Raw genomic sequence first — 7690 nt, 5'->3', positions numbered from 1 at the left:
AATTCCCATCAGTGAGCTGAGGCTGCTCTGTGATCCAAGACAGACCAGCAGGTCTGCCTCTTGGGCGCTGATAATACCTCCTGCTCCCTTGTTCCCTCCCACCCGAGGGATGGCGGCCGGCTGTGAATGTTGCTGAGTTCTGAGTTGTCTCTCTATCCCCAGGTTCACTTTTCAGCTCCTCCAGTGCCTTTGAGATGCGCTCCCCATATTATAATTCTTCTGCGGGACCCCCTGGCCTGGGCTTTCTTTTCCTGACCACATGCTGGCTGATACAGATGCCCGATTCTGACCCTGTGTTGACACTGACATGCCATCCGTATGCAGGAATACTTTGGGTACAACTCTCAGAGTTTCTGGTACGGTTCCCAGGGACATCATCTCAAAAAGCCCTCCCCCTCCTTGGTCAGAGCAGGATGGTCAGCTCAGTGGCTCAGTGGTGATGAAGTGACACTGACAGCGACAAGTACAGGTGGGCCAAAGTCGGTGCCAAGCTCACCTGAGAAATTGCACTGACAGCTGTTACAAGAAAACTTTAACGTCTTCCTTTGACTGCTTGTCACCTGGACAAATCTACCCAGAAAAGGAGAGGGACTTGAGAGGTTCTGATGGTCCAGAGGCAAGTACTAAAATTATTCCCACAACCCTTAACTATTCTCACTCACAGTGCTGTTTTCTAGGAGAGAAAAATGTAAACAATAAGTTGCAAAGCATTTCAAGCTTTTCTCTCATTTGATACTCACATACATTTCAAATGGAAATCTAGATTTTCTGAAAAACTACAAGCTAATAAGTAACATAGATTAAACCCAAATTCAAGTTTTCTGACCCCAATTTCCATGCCTTATGAGAAGCACATGACAAGTGGCAGTGAGGGATCCTGATAGGTTGCCAAGAACATAGACAGGGAAGGTGGGGAGGCTGGAGACAAAGTTCAACCTACATCTAGGTTTATAGCAATATCTGCCGTACTGAATGTGTACTTAGATAGTTACATCTCTGTCTAGATTGTGAGCTAGAGAGCAGGGACCAATTCTAACTCCAGTGTCTATCAGACCTTAAGGTCTAATAAGTGCCTAATAAACATTTGTTGGCTGCACAGGTGAATGAGGGCAGAATAAGCCACTGACCAGGCCGAAACAAATATTAATGGAACTGGAAATCAGGATTTGATGATAGAGTCAATCCAATAAGTGGGTCATGTAGAACTAAGTGGCTTCTTAGGTCTTAAGATGTAGCAACTTAAGATGCTTAAGATATTTAAGATGTAGTGTCTTAAGATCTCACCTTCTATCTCCTCATAGGACTGGAATTCAACCAGAAGAGATCTAGTCCTTTGGTCCTTGAGAGTCTCTACGACAAAGCATTCATCTCTGAGACTGGGAATAGTGATGAGCTTGAACGAAAAAGAAAAAGAAAAGAGAGCAGATCACTGAGCAGTCCTGCTTCTGGGTGTTTACCCTACAGATATACCTGCACACAAATGAAATGATGTACATAAATGGTGCAACAATATTTTTAATGGCGAACAGTTGGAAACACCCCAAAGGAGTTGGTTCAATAAACGGCAAGCCTTTCTATGCATTGATTTAAAAAAAAGAAGAAGTTCCTTATTTATTGATATAGAATCATCTCTGGGATAGATCGTAAAGAAAAAAAACAAGATGGAAACCGAACATAACGTAAACTTTTGTGTGAGAAAATGGATGGAATAAGAATGTGCATTCTTATCTGTTTTGTTTACATAAAGTAGCCCTGGAAGAATTTACTAGAAACCAATACAAAAGCTTACCTACAGGGAATAGGAGTGGGGGATGGACTGAAAGAGATCATGGTGAGAGTAAGACTTCGAAATGTGTGTCTCATGAAACCTTTTTGGTTTTTGATCACTGGAATGTATTAACTAACCAAAATTTTGAATTTAATTCAATTCATTTCATTTCATTTAGAATAGAGGATCCCGAAAAGGAAATGGGAAGACACCAAAGACAAGCTATAGTACTCTAGGACTTCTCCCTCCCTCGGTCTCCCAGAAATATATGATAACTGCTGAGCCCTCCCCAGGGTTTCCACCCTTGACCTGCTATAGCATTTGCTAAATCTGCCCAATGCTGGAATCACTGTGCCTACCTCAATTATCACTGGGTCTTCCTCAGGCACTGGATCGTCATTCCCTAGAGAGCAGAGTACATGTCTGACTCCCCTTTTTCATTCCCGTTGTTCTAGGCATATAAAAGTACTTTAAAATTAAATAAATCTCTGTTAAATGGAATTGAATTTTTCCTACTGCCAAATCTAATTCTGCCTTCAAAATCCTGAGCACGAGCCAGAGATTTCTCCTTCCTGCTCCTCAAAAAGCATTTTTAGAGTCCATTTAGTGAGGGCACACTTGTTGGTTTCTGAAATGGCTTCCACAGTCTCCAAAAGTGGAAGGGGGCTGTCTTTCTACTCACTGTCAAGTAGTGGTGGTAGGGTAGCCAACTTGGATAAAGGGGCAAGTGAAGGGGAGACCTTTGTAAGGCACATGCTTGTCCATGAATCTGGAAGCAGGAAGACTGGATTAGCTGCAAATGGTAGAGAGCCCAAGACTCATAGTCCAAAAAGATGATGTAATTCAGGTTATATCCAGACAGATGTCCTATCTAAAAGGCTCTCCCCAGTGAGTGGATATAGGAAGTCAGGAAGTGTTTCTGTTTATTCATTCACTTATTCATTGACTGTCTACCCCATTCCAGGTAGGATGGAAGGCATTGGAGTTTTAGCATTGGACCCTACAGGACATGCTTGAAGTCAGGCAGGCAGTTGTAGCAATATTACCGACAACTGATACCTTCATATTCCCAACCAGTGCCTGAATCTTCAGAAAGCAAAACCCAGCCACCCCCTCAGGGTATGAGTTGGTGGGAGCTAGATGGGGGTCACTGGGGTCCTAAATAGATGATCAGGTATTCAGGTCACAGCTCCAAACAGAAATCCAATCATATGAAGTGACCGCTGCAGTCAAAGAAGGCCAAAGAAGGCAAGGACTTGATGGGCATATGGTTGCCTATAGCTCATATCAGACACCTGATCCATGACAGCAAATGCTAGAACACATCACCTGGTGGCCTGAGGCTGCTGACACCTGGTCAAGATTGGCTCAAGTAATGGACACGGCTAAGCCTCTGTGAGTTAGGATGAGAAAGACAGGGTTGGCAAAGAAAGCCCTAGAGCCTTAATATACGTGTTCTTACCTTATGTACACTCTTGGATGAAGCCCCCCTTCCCTTACACACATCTCCCTCACATTTCATGCTGCCCTTTCATGCCCACCCTTTTCCATTAAACACAACTGGTTTTATCCTCATAAATGTAGTGATGGGACAGCGGGGAGAGTACAGTATGTAGATTACCCCAGCCTCACAGCTTCGCCAAACACACTTCCGTTCCTTTGATGTTTCGTTTTTAAGCTTACTGATACGTTTTCAAATCTAGAAAACAGAAAGTCTATACTGGGAATCAGATGAAGTGACCTTAATATTTCAACATTCGAAATCTGTATAGCACAGAAGCCTGGAGATAGATTGTGTAGTGATGCAGTCACTAGTTAGCCAAGTGACTTGAGGATGTCAATGAACTCTTCTGTATCTGATTTGTCCTGTGTCGAATGGGAGCAGCCATACCTACGTTGACGTGTAAGGAAAAAATACACGATGTGAAAGTTCTCCAGAAAGGAACAAACACTATACAAATATGTGAGATTTTTTAAAAAGCATTACAGTTCTAAGTTATATAAAAGTAAGGTTATTTGGAATGAATCCAATCATAACATTCTCACTGTAGGAGAAGGTGGGTGCCTGGAGAGACAGGTTAGAGATCGTTGCTTGGGTGTTTTTAAAAGCTGCCTTGTTCATTATCTGTGACAATAACAGATAGCTTGAGGACTAGAATATCTTCCCGTGTTAAAGATTTTTGTTTTGATACCAGATTCGAGGATAAGACACAAAAGCAGTCAGTGCACAAGGTTGAAGCAAAGCCGACTGCTTAGCTACTCCCGAATATCGTTAGCTCAACTCTACCACCTTCAAAGTATCTGCAGACAGGAGGGACAGATATATTAGGGGCTCAGAGAATGGCTTCAGAAATAATCAAGACAGCACATGAAGTATCAGGAAGATTTTAGAGATGTTTTTACAGGGCCACAGACAGTGTTTTATGAGCAAATAAAAAAAACAAGAATGTCAAAAATATTGATGTTGTGTCAAAAAGAGCTCGACCCTGAATAAACGGACACTGTAGAGTGACATCACATAATTCAGGGGCAAGCAACTCTCCTCCGTGGAGAAGTCTGTAATGCAGACTTAGACCTCTTTCATAACCGTTTTTCCTAATTCATTCAGCACTATTTATTGAAAGCCTTCTAGCCTTCAAGCACCTCTCAAGGTGCTGAAAATTCATCCGTGCACAAGACAAAGTCTCTCCCTTCGTGAAGCTTATATTCTTGTAGGAGAGACAAAAAGAAACAAGAAATAAATATTTACTATAATGTTATGTAGTTAGAAAACAAACTTATGGTTACCCAAGGGGAAAGGGGGAAGGGATAACTTAAGAGTTTGGGATTAACATACACACATTACTATATATAAAATAACTAACCAACAAGGACCTACTGCATAGCGCAGGGAACTCTACTCAATGTCTTATAATAACCTAGAGTGGAAAAGAATCTAAAAAATTTTATATATATATATATCTGAATCACTTTGCTGTACACCTGAAACTAACACAACATTGTAAATCAACTATATTTCAATAAAAAGTTTTTGAAATGTAAAGTACAGAGAAATGCTATTTTAAAATATAGCAGGGGGAGACGCAAGAGGGAGGAGATATGGGGATATATGTATACGTATAGCTGATTCACCTTGTTTTAAAGCAGAAACTAACACATCATTGTAAAGCAATTATGCTCCAATAAAGATGTTAAAAAAATTTTTTTAATAAAAAAACAAACAAATAAATACATAAATAAAAGATAGCAGGTGCTTCCCTGGTGGTTGAGAATCTGCCTGCCAATGCAGGGGACACGGGTTCGAGCCCTGGTCCGGGAGGATCCCACATGCCACAGAGTAACTAAGCCCGTGTGCCACAACTACTGAGCCTGCGTGCCACAACTACTGAAGCCTGTGCGCCTAGAGCCCGCACTCCGCAACAAAGAGAAGCCACCACAATGAGAAGCCTGTGCACTCTAAGGAAGAGTAGCTCCCGCTCTCCTCAACTAGAGAAAGCCCGCACGCAGCAACGAAGACCCAACAGAGCCAAAAATAAAAAATTAATTAATTGATTAAAAAATTTTTTAAATAAATTTAAAAAATAAAATAAAATACAGCAGAGTACAGAGATAGAGTAAGGTATGCTATGTTTGAAAGAGTTGTCAGAGAAAGTCCCTCTGAAAAGGTGATATTTGAACAAAAGAAGTGATGGAGTGAGGCATGGGAGGGGGGTCCTATCTGGCTAATATAAACATTTCATCTCAAAACAAGAGAGAGACCGTCAACACATCACCAAAAGATGTTTGACTGTAGACATGCTATTATTTCAGAGAAGGCTGACAATGTCTTTAAAATGTGCTTGCAGACCACGGGTGTAGTCTTGCACCTCTGCCATCACCATGAGAAGAGCCTTCCCTGGGTCCTTGCTGCCCTTTGCACATAGACTCCAGAATGGAATCACAAGGAACCCACCTGAGTCCTACCTGCCAGGAGAAGGACAGACCAGACCTACAGCTGGAAGCAGAGCCCGAAGCCAAACCCAGCCTGGATTACCTAATCCTCAGCCGACTCACAAATGTGCTAGCACGAAACACAAATGACTGATGTCACTGGGTGCTACTCAACACTAGCCAACTCTTACAGTGTGAAGATAGCGGCAAGACAGTGATAAGTCCCAAGACAAACACAAAATAAGGAAGCAGAACGGGCAGTATTCAGTGGGGGCATGATTTATTGACGATGACCAGAGATGACCTCAGTGAGAAAGTGACATGGGGGCAAGATCTGAAGGGAATGAAGGAACAAGCCACTCAGATTTCTGGAGGAAGAAGATTCAAGGAAGAGGAGAAAACACATGAAAAGACCTTGAGGCAAGAGTGTGTGCCACACGATCACAGAGCAAGGCAGCCTGAGTGGCTGGAGCAGAGTAAGTGAGGGGCAAACAGTTGGAGGTGAAGTCAGGGAAGAAAGGGGACAGGTCATGTAGGGCCTTTTAGGTCCCAGGTGTAAAGTTTGAGTAGGGGAGTGGCCTAGTCTGACAATTCTAAAAGGAACATTTAACGCCCTCGTGCCGTGATTAGGGTGTAGAGAGATGAGTAGAAGTAGGGGAATTGGTCGGAAGACTATGACAATGACCCAAGGGAGAAATCATGGCGGCTTGAATGAGGATGGCAGCCACACACGTGAGCAGACTGTGGATGTGGTTTGACTGTCGAGCTACTGAGACAGCAGCTGTAACCACTATGAGAGAAAGATTCCAGGGATGACTCCAAGGTGCTAGTCCTCAGCAGGCAGAAGGTTGGAGTTAGCATGGACCAAGATGGGGGAAGACTGCAAAAAACACAAGCATGGGAGAAGGAGCTCAGCATCATGGGTTGATCACATTAAATCTGAGTTATCCCTTAGCCATACAAGGGGCAAGTCAGGAAGGCAATTTGACATCTGGAATGAAGATGTTAATTGGAGAGTCGTCAGCATATGGATTAAGTTTTTTCTCATGCTGATAAAGAACTGAGAGAAGGGAGGAGAGACCAAAATGGAAAACTGAAATCTTCAAGAGCTGAATTGCTCGTATTTCTGCAGGCTCTTCTCCAGGCCACGTGACAAATAATTTAAATGGTGCTCAGTTTAGCTCTCTTTCCCTGGCTTTGTTCTGGTCTGGGCTTGCCTTCCTCTCTGCTATACTTTGATGAGTCTCCCCCTGATCAACTATGGCAAAGCCCAGACTCAGAGGAGTTTATGAGATATGCACGATTCTGACTTCCAACATCTTATTAATTAGGGCTGATACACTGAGAGCTTGGTATTATATTGAGAGGAAGGAACACACTGCTTGGCTACGTTTGGGGCAAGCAACATTGCCCCGTTTCAAAAAGCAATACTCCTGTGCTGAGCCGAGACACCAAGCTTAGAGGAGAAATCCATAGAGAAAATATAAGTGACCAACCTATGGCATCAAATGATAACTGCAAAAGAAATGCCCACAAAGGTTGTAAAATCACTACAAATACAATTGTTCAATACCTCAAAGCAAGTTTTAAAATCTGATTCCATTTTGCTGCCGTTACCACCAATCTATAGCCAAGAAACGTCAGTCTCATAAACTTGAAGATGTTTTATTTAGTTTTAAAACTTTGTGACCTAGTAAACAAACAAGGGCTACTGGGAACAGAAACTGAAATTTATATGATCAAAAGTGGGCTACAAACTTGGGCTTAGAAGTAGCCAATGGACATAAACTCAACTAAGGGAATATAAGCCACTGAGGAGATTAACTTGAAAGGGAAAGGTCACGTTGAAGAGTCACGAGAGAAAGATGCTCAAGCCAGATGTGGAATCACAGCTGACAGTCTTCTTCACAACCTCTAATACTGCTATAAACCGGATAGTGTGCCCATTTCCCTTTCACTTTGGGACAGATAGAGACAGTCTCAGAGTTTCAT

The sequence above is a fragment of the Balaenoptera borealis genome (genome assembly GCF_965194805.1).
Source record: "Balaenoptera borealis genome assembly, chromosome: 13".
Lineage (NCBI taxonomy): Eukaryota > Metazoa > Chordata > Mammalia > Artiodactyla > Balaenopteridae > Balaenoptera > Balaenoptera borealis.
The sequence above is the reverse complement of the archived record's forward strand: the minus strand, read 5'-3'. Positions refer to the sequence as shown.